Here is a 14,217-nt window from a genome sequence, read left to right on the forward strand (position 1 = left end):
CATTTAAAATAGATTTGTGTTATTTTATGCAAAGTCCTCCTCAATAAGATTGATTTAAGGAAAGGATAAAGTCCTGTGAAGATGCAGGTGCAATCACGAGTATCCTTTTCCAAATGTGTACTTATTGCAGAGAGAATATGGGTAGAGATTTGCCGAAAACCATGGATGCAACAACAATGGGGAAGGGATGCTTTCTGTTCTTCGTTGAACAGAGAAGTCTGTAAACTTTTTCTAAAATCACTTTTTTTTTTTAATCATAAACCTTGTGTCCTGGGTCTGGAGCTACAGCTAGGAAGCTGGGTATGCTGCCCAGTGAAACCTCATGAGGGGCTTGTTCCTATGAACCTCAGAGCAGTCTCAGTGATGGGATTCCCACACCGGTCAGAGCTTCCAGGACAGAGGGGTTTGAGGTCAGACCACCCTCTGATGTGTGCAAAGCTCTCGTCCCTGTACCTTGTGTCCAGCATGTCCAGATAGAGCAAGTGCTCCTTTCACCACCCATGAGCAGAGCAAGGAATTGCTCTTACCCAAGGCCACCTGGACCCAGAGGATTCTGTTAAAGGTCTCACAGGTGAGTGGTGGAGATGTGGAGATAAAGGGGTTGTGTCCCTGATATCACAGGCCCTGTGGCCCTGGCCTGGGACAGACTTTCCAGCAGAAGTCCAGCCAACTGGAGGTGTCACCAGGGTGACTGAGGAGTGACATCCAGGATTGAGAGCCTGGGAGGGTGTGTCTCATGTCCCCATCACCAGGCTATTTCCCCAGAATCAATGTACTGACCAGCCTCAGGCACACACTAGAGCCCAGAGACAGTCCAGAGCTGAGCTGCCCACAGCGACAGAGATTCCCTCCATGACTCCTCAGCATCAGCCTCGTCCCAGGAGAGCAGGTGTTCAGGACATGTCATGGCTCTCCTGGTGACAGGAACCTTGTTACCCTCAGTATCCCTGGTACTACATGCTGATAGGGATTCTGCCTCTTGGAGATTGTAATGCTGAGGATGGCTGGGAAGCCCAGGTTGACCCAGACTTCTGGAGCGAGAGAGAGACTTGGAAACTGTGGATCAAGGACACTGTGAGACAGGAGAAAGGAGAGAGGGGTACACACACACACACACACACACACACACACACACACAGAATGAGAATGTTCTCCATGTACTATCACTATAGCTTTCCTTCAGAGGCCAAGCATGAGGGCAAGTGTCCCTCTATCCCTCTTATGCTTTCCCACCCCCTGAGGTTTGATCTCCATGCAAACCCATCCCCAGAGCGGGCTCCCCATAAGAATTTCCTGGGTGTTGGATCTTGGAGCTAAAGAAGGCCCGTGTCTGGCAGGTCACTGCCCTCGCATGAGGAGGGATTTTACACAAGGAAGAGGAATTTGGTGAGATGGACTCTGGTAACACATCCTCAGAGTCAGAAGGTTGGGTCTTGTGGAATGGAAGACATTTGTCCATTTTCATCCGTTTGACACAAATCTCACAGCTGTCAGGTCTTCAGGTCATAGGAATCACAGGACAGGGGGTGACCATGCAGCCTCCTTTTCCTGCCCCCTCACATGACAGCCATTCCTCACTGTGCCCCATGTTCCCATGGTGTCTCCTTGGGGCGCCCATCAGAGGGCATCTTGGAAGGGGGCTAATGAGTGGGAGTTCATTGGTGGAGGAAAAATGTGTGGCTGAGTTAGTGCGGGGATGGTTTTAGAAACACATATTCTCAGCCACAAGAAAAACCGTTGGTATATGTTAAAGTATGAAGCCACTCTCTCCTGTGTCAACTATGTCAACACTGACCTGTGGGTCCTCGGTCATTCTGAGGATAAAAAATTAAACATACGAACAGCTTCTATGTGGCAACCCTCAAAGACTGAATGAACATTCATTTGTTGGAAATACAATAATATTATTGACATATTACAGAGATCGACTGTGGCTGGTGGGAAGTGGGAATTACACTCCGTGAATGAGAGCAGGAAGCAGATGATGAAGGAATTTCATGCTGGTGCAATTTCTGCTACTTGTCCTCCCTAGAGGAAAACCCTGGAGACTGGAAGTGACAGCAAGAACCTGTCACTTTTCTCTGAAATCCCAACGTGGAGACTGTTCAGACCTGAAGAGCCAGAGAGAGACTGAAGACCTGGGGGAGGCCGGAACAGAGAGAATAACAGGTGATTGTGGAGGGGGGATGATGTCAGTGTGTCTGAAGAGGTCGTATTTTTGTAGCTGGTTCAGAGAAAGAGAAAATTATGTCTGTGATCAAGGTGCATGTTAACATATGGACTCTAAACATACAATTTTAGACCAGAACTGTGATAAGCAAAACATTCTCTGTGGGTAGTAAAGGAGACACAACAGAAGGGAGAGACTGAGGTTATCACTTTCAAAGTGTTTATTCTTTTTCATTTACCCCACACCCTAGGGCATGTGCAGTTGGGCTCTATCCCCTCACCCAGGTGAGTTCCTGGGACACCTGTGCTGGCTCAGGCAACAGCTTAGTCTGTGTGTCACTCCTCCCCCTCAAGGACAGGTCTCCCCACAGGGGACTCTCCCCTACAGGAGCCTGCACAGAAGCTTCTCAATACAAGAGTCTCAGGGACAAGGTCTCTGGTTCCAGTTCCCACTTCTTTGTGATCTGAGACACTGTGAGGAACGGTAGCTGCTCCCACCACCATGTGTAGCACAGCAATGGTCAGCCTCATCCACAGCCTGCAGCCCAGAGATGAGCAGAAGCCCTGCCTTGGCTGAGGCATCTTTGGAGCCACAGAAGCAGCTGGGGACCCCGGAGCCCTGGTGCTTATCTGAGTCTGATTAAAACCTCAGCAGATACCGGGGAGGGCTCCCTGGCTGCTGCTGGAACCAGTATATATCATAGATGCCAACACGGAAGCCACCACTCAGGGCGCATGTGAGTCTGGCCGATGATCCCAGAGTTGCAGAGAGGGAGAGTGGCTGGGTCAGCACAGGCTGGGACACGGACCTGCAAAGACAGACCCTCATGGGTGATGGACAGGAGCCAGAGTAACACTTTTCAATATCTGAGCCCGAGGGACTCATGGCACCTGAGAACGGGGACCCTCTACCCAAGTCTGGACCCTATGTGTACCTTGATAGAGGAGCATAAGGACAGGAATCCCAGCCTCTTGACCCAGCCCCTACTCCTCACAAATGGCCGGGCTGCCCCAGGCTTCCTTTTCTCCTCCACACTCTGCCACTGGAGGGATTGTCTCTACAAATGGGCTTCATCCAGTGACCTCCCAGCCCCTCCCTGAGCCCTGGTGCTGGACCTCAGCTCACACCATGCAATGAGGAGGATGGGGGTTGGCTCAGCCCTGGGGAGAGCGCTGGGAGGAAGCACCTGCTGAGACCATACAGGACCCTGCTCAGGGGACTCTGCCAGGGCTAGAGGACACAGCTGCTGTGTCCCCCTCAGGGAGCACAGGGCCTAGCACACAGGCCCAGACTCTTGAGTAAGGGTGCTCTGAGCAGCCATGTAGGGACCACAGGGCAGTCCCAAAGCGCCGCCTTCTGGTCACCACACAGCAGTCTCAAAAAGGACCAAAGCCCTGAGAGCCTAGTGGCTTTCAGCACCTCACCAGGTCTTTGTCTATTCTCACTAACATGTCTTATCTCCTGATACCATGGTTCTTATACACTGTACGTGATTACTCAGGTTTCTCACGCTCTGAAGGGACAACTCTCTATGGAAAGGGCAAAAATGTACACAAATAATCAATTAGTGCTCACCATCCTCAGAGAAGTTACTGCAAAAGGTGACTGTATCCTGTCAAACACCACTGATCAGAGGACATTGGAGCTGCTTTGAGCGTCTTGTGGGGGATCTTCAGGGAAGGGTAGAGACTGGACATTTTCCAGGAAGTCAGCCCAGTGACTTATTGCCAAGACATCAATTCACCATGCATTTCAAAGGCCATGTGATGCTGTTACAGTTTGATCCCGATCAGACACAACTGAGCGATTTCTGAAAAGCTACCAGCTTCGTTTGGACATTTACTGGTGAATATTAGACATATCTCTTTATGTTTGGAAGTGAGATGTATCTCCTGAATTCTTGGTCTGAATATTTCTACTTTCAAATTCTTGTCAGGATTCTGTCTTTGTTGCCTCACAAACTGTTTATATTGTAGCTAAATTTATTTTCCACTTGTAGTTTCCTACCCATTGCTTTCCTTTTGTAGGAAGATGAATGTGATGTTTTATTGTTTTTTCCACATGCCTAGAAATCATGTCCTCACTGGTCCCCCAAACCAAATCAGCTATATGTGCAAATGGTCACCAAATCTCTAGACTCATGGGGACCTTAAGTCAAAGGTCTATGACCAAGATTCACCACTTCCCTTAGAATCCCTCTCCTCAATGCATTCAGAGGGGTTCTTCTCTTTCAGCTCAGGCAGGTCCCCCCATGGCTCCAACCCCTTCAGTGTGGCCTCACACCTGTTTGCTCAACACCCAAGCCCCTCCCACCCCTAGGGGTCCTTCCTGCTCTGGCCTGCACGCTCCCCCACCCACCTCACTATTCTGCCCCTTGTCCCCTGACCCAGTCTCATCCATCCTTTGTCCTTGGACTCCCTGAACTCATTCCTTCCCATGTTCTCCACACCAGGTTCTCTCAGAAGGAGATGGGTTTCCCCTGGAGATCATGGTAGATGCCCACATTCTGGCCACATTGTGCATCTGTTGAAAGCAGGGCAGACACAAAGTATAACACATTGTGATCTATAGTTCTCTACTGGTCTTCTACTGATGTTGAATACTGTAGCTTTATAATAGGTCTTCAAGTTCAAGTGTCAGTCTTCTAACTTTGCTCTTCCCCTGCAATATTATGCTGCTAATTTGGATCTTTTCCCTCTCTGCATAAACTTTAGAATCAATTCCTCAGTATTTACAAAATATTTTGCTGGGATTTAAGGGATCCATTGAATCTGCACATCCAATTTGGAAGAACTGACATCGTAAAGTAATGAGCTTTCTCACCAATGAATATAGAATATCTGTCCATTTTTTTTAGTTTTTCTTTCATTTCATTCATCAGAATTGTTTTATTTTCCTTATATAGGTCTTGCACATATTACGTTTGATTTATACCTAAGAATGTCCCCTTTTTCGGTGCTATAATAAATTGTCTATATTTCACACTCCACTTGCTCAATGCTAGTTAACAGGTAAGCATGTGATTTTCTTCTGTATTAAGTGTCCATTCTGAAACTGTGTTGTAATTGCTTATTAGTTTTGATATTTTTTCTTTTCATGTCAATTCTTTTTGTTTTCTACATAAATGATCATGTCACCTAAGAATAATATAGTTTATTTCCGCTTCTTGATCTGTATGCCTCTAGAAGAATGGTTTTGGGTGAATATAGGTGCATTTATGGAGATGATTATATTTTTAATTTATTCTTTTATAGAGTGAATTATAATGACTAACTTTCAAATGGTTCACAAACTTGAAGTGTCCAAAATGACCACCTTTGATGCATTGGGGACTTTTTAAAGATTTATTTATTTATTTTGAGAGAGAGAGAGAGGTGGGGCAGAGGGAGAGAATCCTCAACCAGAATGTCGTGTGAAGCCCAACATGGGGCACAATCTCATGATCCATGAGATCATGACCTGAGCCAAAACCAAGAGTCAGACGCTTTTCCAAAGGAGCCACCCAGGTGCCCCTTTGATACATTGTTAGATTAAATTTGCAGATATTTGGTTATATTTTGGTCCCTATGTCTATGAAGCATATTGATTCTTAATTTTCTTTATTTTGAAATTTTTATCTGGTCATATCTCAGAGAAAAAACTAGATGTATGACATATATTCAACGTTCTTCCTACTTCCTCAGTATCTCTGTAATATTTTCATTATTTCCTCCCTCATGCTTGATAAAATTCTCTAGTGAAGCCCTCTGGGCCTGAAGTTTTCATTGTGGGAAGGTGTCACTGAAAGCCACGAACAATTTCAATCTAAGTGCTGGCAAGCCTGAGTTAAAGTGATGCCTCATTCCTTGAACTAAATCTACTGAGCATAAATTATTCCTGGGGCTGCGTTGTACTTGGCTGTAACTTTCCTATAAGATTAATATCATTGTGGATATAAAATAAACTGGCAATTTAAGTTTCAGAATTGTTTAGTAATTTTTAATGCAGGTGGTGTATTTTAAAACAGAAAGAGTAGAAACCACCCAAATATAATATCAAGTATTGCACAAACTCATTTAGTGGCAGGGGGACCAAACAGAATATATACTGTTATGCTATCCTGTGTCTCTCGATATTTCCCTGGGAGCCCATTGTAGTCAGGGACCGTAATGCTCAGGTCACACAGTTTCCAGGCCGAATTACAAACCTATATCCACCGGTCACGTATTGTCCCCCACTGTGTCTCCCAGCATGCATTGTGCCACAGCACACTGGAAAGAATGAATTGGAAATTTGAAAACACAAAATGATACCAGTTTACATAAGTCACTATAAAATATTGGAATTAATGAAAAAGATCAGAATGAAATAACAACTGAAATGATAGGAGATAAAGGGCTCAGGCACTAATCGCATATTTATTTCATCTCAACCGCATGGAGTCTTAAGGAGCAGCAAGGGTCCCTGAGGGTGCCCCACCTGGACACATTTTCCCAGGCATTCCCAAGCCACCAGGGTCCTATTCACTTTCCTATGGGGGCAGGTCTGGGTGGGATCTGCAGCCAGAGGAGAATGGTGGGGTTGATAGGTTGGACATGTGAGAAGCACCAGGATCCCAGGAGCCCCTCACATGCAGAAAGTAGAAAGAACAGCACCAGTTCTGGGTCCTGTGTGGTCCTGCATGAGTCAGGGAGGAGCTTCCTCTGGGCGGGGCTCGTATCTCTGAGGGGATGCTGATGCAGGCTGACCGGGTCACTCTAGAAATGTGTGTGTCCCCTATGGTGTATCTAGTGACTCCACTGCTATCCTCCAGAGAGGGTCAGGGAACCAGCACTGGGAGCTCAGGAGCTCTACCCTGTTTGGGCATCTGATCCACGGTCCATGCTGCATCATATCTGATCCCCCACATTCCATAATCCTCACACAACCCAGTCTTAGCCCCAATTTTCCCTGATGGTCAAGGTCAATTTTTCCTAAGATAAAATGGATTATTTTTTAAAGATTTTATGTATTTGACAGAGAGAGAGAGCAAGAGAGCACAAGTGTGGGGGGGAGGCTCAGAGAGAGAGGGAGAAGTAAGTTACCCACTGAGCAGGGATCCCCATGCAGTGCTAGATACCAGAACTCCAAAATCATAACTTGAGCCAAAGGCAGACACTTAACTGCCACCCAGGCTCCCAGATAACATGGATTCTAGTAGCTCATATTTTGAGTCATTTGTGCAAATATTAGCTATGTTCATAAATGAGATCTTCCTCTAATTTTCACATCAGATACTCTTCTTTTGGGTTGTGTTCCCTCCATTGATTTGCTAGAATGCAACACATCCTCTGTTTTAATATATATATTATAAACCACTTCTTTTCTACAAACACTTAAACACTGTGGAGGGCAGAATGAGCCCATTCTGACCTAGGACCTTCGAAGACAGGTCAGAAGGTTACAGAAAGAATCAATGACAACCACCTGTACCCAGATAGCAGGAGAAAAACCAGAGCCAATGCCCTTCCTCACTGCCCTAACCGCGCACCTACCTCAATGAGGAGTTAAAGAGAAGAATCCAGGCCATGGTGGAGAAGCCCCAGAGCTCTGCTTGCTGAGGCCTATTTGCTGGCATGGAGACAGTCCCTACCGCTGTGTGTCCTTTGCCCAGGGACCATTGCAGCTGGAGTTCATAAAGCAAATGTATTTTTGTTATGTGATGGTCCTGTCCATCTATCTTTCCAAGAAAATCAGGTCTAGACAATTTACTCTGTGATGCAGTGGAGGACAAAATATGAGGCATGTGTGAATCTGAGCTGAGGGCTCTTGTGGCCCCTGGGGGCCCAGGTGCAGGAAAGTCACCCACAGTGAGGACCCTGCTTTTCCAAGTGTGCAAAGGTCAGTGATAGATTTTGCTGGTCTTCCTGGCCCAGACCCTGAGCCCTCAGGAGAAGTCCACCTGCGCCCCCTGCTGGTGTGGGGTTGAGCTATACCTTTTTCCAGGTCCCCAGTCCCCTCAGCTAGACAACTAACTGAAACATTTATGTTAGGAGATATTTCAGGATCACCTGATATTTCAGTTTCCTTCTGCCTGGCCCCTGGCTTCACGACTGCGACATAACGCACTTGAACCAAGCTCAAGGCTTAAAGTCCCCCAGAGAAGCCCACTGGTTCAACCCTGGTAATAATTCTACTTGAGTTACCCTTACAAGCAGGCTTATTTGGATATTGTTGTTGTTGTCAGGGTCTCCTGTTAGGGTCACCAGCTCCCGTGGTATGTATCTTGTCTTTATCTCTGTCTTTGCCATGAGAATATCATGTTTTTTGTCCTTGAAAACTTCGGTGGGCTCTCACTTACTCTTGAATATTACCCTCACAAAAGTGATTTTGTATTGGCTCCCTGATGCATTTAGGGTAGTTTTTAGTCTACTTTTATAATTTTTCTCAGTAAAAGGAATGATATTAAATAACACTACTATAAATGGTCTATAAATTTGATATGATACCATCCACAGACAACCCACTCCTCTGTTCCACAGGGACTTACTTCCTGAATGGATAACTGATAACACTCTCAAGAATGTGCTCTCTCTATATATATATAAAACATATCACAATCTTACATTTTGTGTAGTCCACCGCTTCATGACTGTCTTTTAAATACAAAATATAATCAATAATATTTCTTTGACAAGCATGGAGATGTCTAATTTTGATTCTTAGTTTCTCATTATTCCGTAGGATAATTTGCCATAATTTGGCCACTTTTCCATGGAGAAATATCCATGCTGGTCTCATTTGTTGTAATTGTAGCATCTCTGAACTGGATATGCAGATATTCATTTTGGAATGTATTAGTTAGATAATTTTCATTCATAATTGATTTCTAAAAATGTAACACTGATGCAAACCATATATATATATATATTTAATGTTTGATAAAAATTTTAAATTTATGCTCCAAAACTGATTCACTAATTTATGTTCTCACCATCAATGTATGAGAGTTCCTATTCAGCAGACACATTACAGAGGATAAAATCAATCTTAATATTAAGCAATTTTATGATGGAGAAATAGTTTCATTGTCAAGTTGTATTTCTCCAACTCTAGTGACCTTTTCTATGTTTAAATATATTGATTTTAGTATATTCTTTTTCTAGGGCTGCCATAACACAGTACCACGGCCTGGGTGGCTTAAAACAGTAGAAATGCATTTCTGCTGTTCTCACAGAGCCCCAATGTCTGCAGGGCTGGCCCTGTTCCCTCTGAAACCTGCACAGGAATCCTTCTTGAATCTCCACAACCATGAGAGGTTTGACGGCAAGTGCTGGCGTTCACTGGCTGCAGCTGCAGACACGCAGTCTGTGCCTCCGCCTCCCCACAGTCCCTGCCTTGTCTGTATCTGTCTGTCTTGTTACAGGCACACCAGCCATGTTGGATTAGGAGGCCACCCCACCCGATTATTGCCTGAAATTTACTAATTACATCTGCGACAACCCCATTCCCAAACAAAGACACATTCTTAGGTCCTAAGGGCTAGGATGTCAATATATGCTCTTTGAGAGGATTCAGTTTCATCCAGGGTATTAGGGAAGAAGAATCCTTTCCGAAAGTATTTATAATTGTTAATACCTTAAAAAATGTATGCAAAATACTTGCACTACACAGAAATCATACCTCTTAAAAACACCTTCACATTAAGACAGGAAACTACACAAGACTCCTACCATAGTAACACATGAGATAGATCACACAACAACTTCTCAGGTCCAGTAAATGAAAACAAATGAATACATAATGCACAAACAAACCAGAGACTCGGGCGGCCTCGCTCCCACACTAACTCCCTAAGTCATGAGCTTCAGTGGGAAGAAAAGTCAGTTCCAAAAAGTCTGTGGGAGCCAGAAGAGGAAGCTAGCAGTGGTCTGAACCATCATCAGAGGAGAAAGGTCCCTGAGTGTGAAGACACGGGACAGCGAGGGGGAGACCCAAGCCCCAACCACAGGACAGGCATCCAGGGTGAGCAGGTGGGAGACAGGAGGTCTCAGAGGCAGTGCTGTGGGCAGATGGGGTGAGAACCTCAGGATTGGAGCCCTGGAAACACCACAGTGATGGGAAAAGAAGGGAAGGAGACATTTAACATCGGACAGACACAGGGGAATAGGAAACAGAGGAGACACAGCCCAACTCCCATGACAAGTAAAGCAAAAATGTATGAGACAATAACTAAAAAAAAATATTTAGTTAACACATAATATTATTTTTCAAACAGAATAAAACAACCACTGGCTAAATTGTTTTTGAACAACACCCCCCAAAAAAACTTGATAAGGGATATTTGATATTGGAAAATAAAAATGAAAAAGTATTGAAATCCTTAATTATTTTATAGACCACTATGGAAACATAGATCATGAACATTTCAACATCCCATACATAAAATTTGGAAGCGTCCAGATAAATCATCAAGTTCTCCACAAATGTGTGACATGTACATACATGACGTTATCCGTGTATTTACAGACGGTGGCGCTGACTTCCCCACAGCAGTGCACATGCTGCTCCTGCCAGTGAACGGAGCACTTACAACTGCTCCTGTTCTGTGGTTCAGTCCCTGTGAAATGTGCACAGTAGGGAGCTCGCCGCAGACAGGAGGGAACTGGGGGCCACAGATTGCTGAGTGCAGGGCGGACACTGGTCGGAATGCAGGTCGGTCAGGGGTTTCTCTGCAGGTGATGGAAATATTGTCAGTGTGATTATGGGTGATGGCCAAACCCCTACATATACGTAAAGTCACTGCATATTTATTATTATATTTAGTTTACCCCAGAACCTGGCACATGTACAGGTGGGCACTATCCCTCACCTAGGTATGCTCCTGGGACATCTGTGCTAGCTCAGGTGACAGCATAGTCTGTGTGTCAGTTCTCCCTCCTCCAGGTCATGTCCTCCCACCAGGACTCTCTCCTACAGAAGCCTCCACAGAAGCTTCTCAATAAAAGAGGCTCAGAGACAAGACCTGTTGTTGGAGGGGGTTTTGTCTCACTTCCTCCTTATCTGAGACACTGTGGGTAACAGTAGTTGCTCCCACTGCCATGATACATACCACAGTAATAGTCAGCCTCGTCCTCATCCTGCAGCCCGGAGATGAGCAGGACCCCTGCATTGGCCGAGGCATCTTTGGAGCCAGAGAAGCGTCTGGGGACCCCAGAGCCCTGGTGCGTATCTGAGTCTGAGTAGAACCTCAGCAGATACCAGGGAGGGCTCCCTGATTGCTGCTGGAACCAGTGTGTTTGGTGCTGCCCACACTGAATCCAGTGCTGAAGGTGCAGGTGAGTCTGGCGGATGATCCCAGAGATGCAGAGAGGGAGGGCGGCTGGGTGAGCACATGCTGGGACAGGGAACCTGCCAACACAGTGTGGTTAAAGGGACAAGACATAGGGAGAAAATTATCAAGACGCTGACTTCAGGAAGAGTGAATTTGAGAGCTGCCTGTTTCTCCAAGGTCTGTCCCTACCTGTACAGTAGGAGAGGAGCACAAGGAGGACAGGAGTCCAGGCCATGGTGACACAGACACTGGTCCCCACAGTGGGCTGGGCTGACCCAGGCCTCCTTCTCTCCTCCACCCTCTGTCCCAGGAGGGGCTGTCCATGCAAATGGGCTCCACCCAGTTACTGCCCAGCCCCTCCCTGAGCCCTGGTGCTGGAGCTCAGCCCACACCACACGCTGAGGAGGATGGGGGTGGCTTCAGCCCTGGGGAGAGCCCTGGGAGGAACCACCTGCTGAGACCACACACAGGTCCCTGCTCAGGGGACTCTGCCAGGACTGAGAGGACACAGCTGCTGAGTCCCCATCAGGGAGCACAGACCCCAATCCCTGGCCAAGTTCCCTTCAGTGAAAGTTCCTCAAGGATCAGCCAAGTAGGGACCACAGGGCAGTCCCACAGCGCCCCCTGTTGGTCATGGGCACAGCAGTCCTTGTGTCCCAAAGCCCTGAGAGCCCAGGTGATTTCTGCAGCTCACCACATCCCTGTGGATACACACATCCGTGGACCAAGTCTTAGAGTGCATGTTTCCCCTGCTGTCTGAAAGTACATCATCCCCAGCAAACCTTAGGCAGCCCCAATGGCATGAGGCAACGAAGTGTGTAACATTAATTGATATGATAATCTTTGCCTGTTTCCAGACTCAAAGGGTAACTAACTTTCCTTAGGCTCTCTAATCCCAAAGGACACAATTTACCTGCAGATGTCCAACAAAAAGCAGGAAAGCACATATGATAACACACATGGGTCACAGCTCTGGTGGCCTGTTGTTGAGCTGCTGTGTGTAGATCTCAGGGAAGGCGCTGGAAGGCACCCCTCATGCTGCTGGGTTTGCACTGTCCTATAGAGGCTCCCTGCACAACTAATACTAGGGGCTATGTCGGCACTTATGTTTTTGTGAAAATGAAAATCAGATTATTTCAGATTTCTTTTAGCACTAAAAGCAGCTACGAATATAAATATTCCATAAAAGCCAAGTGGTGTAAAGAGAACTTTCCAAAGTTAGGGAGACCCGTACTATGTTTCTGACGTTTGTGCTCGTTTACAGTAATTCCTCACTCAGGAGGAGCCCTGCTCCATGGGAGATGGAAATATGTGCCTATGTAATTACAGGACTTTCTAGACAAACCTGGATGACCCAGCTGTGCATCAGGGCAGCTGTGTCACTGACGAGGGGACAGTGGGGCTGCTTTGCAGAAATCATAAGGCCTGTTTCTGGGAAAGTCATAGAAATAGAATGTTGTAAGGATACACTCACTCCGTGGCCTAATGTTTCCCAGAGTTCACTGCTGGTTCACACCTGATAAAAGAGTCTCCATTCTTACAGTGAGAGTAATGTGTTGCTGTATTACGAGTCTCCTGGAACATCCCATTAACCCCAGGGCACAGGCCCTGGCATTTGATGTCTGCATTGGTCATGAGACTAAAATACTTTCAACAAAAATGTGTCCACTGTTCATTCTCACTCTATTTTTCATTTTCCTTTCATGGTTAACCTGGGAATTCAGTATGTCTTGTATCTCTCTGATATACTTAGGATTCATTTTCCTTTTTATTAGTCTGGTTTTGTAGGTATTCTCAGTATGAGGATGGAAATATATCCTTACACTGTAGAAGGGACCTCCCTCTTCTTAGAACTTCTTTCTCCACTCCTACATCAAGGGGCTCCCAGAACAAGGCATCCCACTCAGATTGAGGCTTCATCGTGTTCATTTGGTAAATGCCTTCATAGATTCACAGTAATAAAACTACTGCATTTCCTAGGTTCTGTTCTCTAAAATACTGTGATGCGTTTCAGCATCATTTCAACCAAAGAGTCAGAGGAAAACCAAAGAGAGAGAAAAAAAAAATCTATGACACATGAGAGTAAACCTTACTGGCCTCAACTCAGCTGACTACATCTGCAGCAACCCCATGTCCATATGAGGTCACATCCTGAAATACAAGAGTTTTTAGAACTTTTATCACATCAATTGATGAAGATACAGTTCAACCCATAAAAATTAACAACCATGGTTTATTCAGATTTTATTCAGATTGTCTTAGTTTTTACCTAATGTCCCTATGCTGTTCTAAGATCCAGTCCAGGATTCTCTGTGGCATGTAGTTGTGACGCTTCCTTCATCTTCTCTCACTGTGACACTTTCTCAGACTCTCCTTGTTTGGGTGACTTTGTCCACACTTGCTGAGTGGGGATCATGCCCGACACCCTTCATGCTAAGTGTTAGCACCTGTTACTTGAAATCTCTATGCTGGAATGTGTCTCTTCTTCCTCCGTTTATTCATTTGTTCAAACAGTGAACAATATGGACCATGGAGAGCTATTTTAGACTTTGAGTTATAAACTAATACCATTACATTTATTGGTTGCTCACATCTTTCCAGTTTTACACAATGGAAGCATTTTAAGTTCGCTCATGAGCTCCTTGACACACCCTGTCGTGTGTGTGTGTGTGTGTGTGTGTGTGTGTGTGTCTGTTTGTGCTGATGTGCTTGTGTTTGACTTAAAGGATTCTTCACTTTCTGACACTAGAAGGTG

At 45.6% G+C, this 14,217-nt stretch overlaps 1 pseudogene; it reads right to left on the reverse strand.

Moving 5' to 3' along the window:
- Positions 1–11,187: 11,187 nt before the first annotated feature.
- LOC123791117 (immunoglobulin lambda variable 5-45 pseudogene) lies at positions 11,188–11,697 on the reverse strand (annotated as a pseudogene).
- Positions 11,698–14,217: the final 2,520 nt, after the last annotated feature.

The sequence above is a fragment of the Ursus americanus genome, chromosome 30 (genome assembly GCF_024610735.1).
Source record: "Ursus americanus isolate L20-20 chromosome 30, mUrsAme1.1.p, whole genome shotgun sequence".
NCBI lineage: Eukaryota > Metazoa > Chordata > Mammalia > Carnivora > Ursidae > Ursus > Ursus americanus.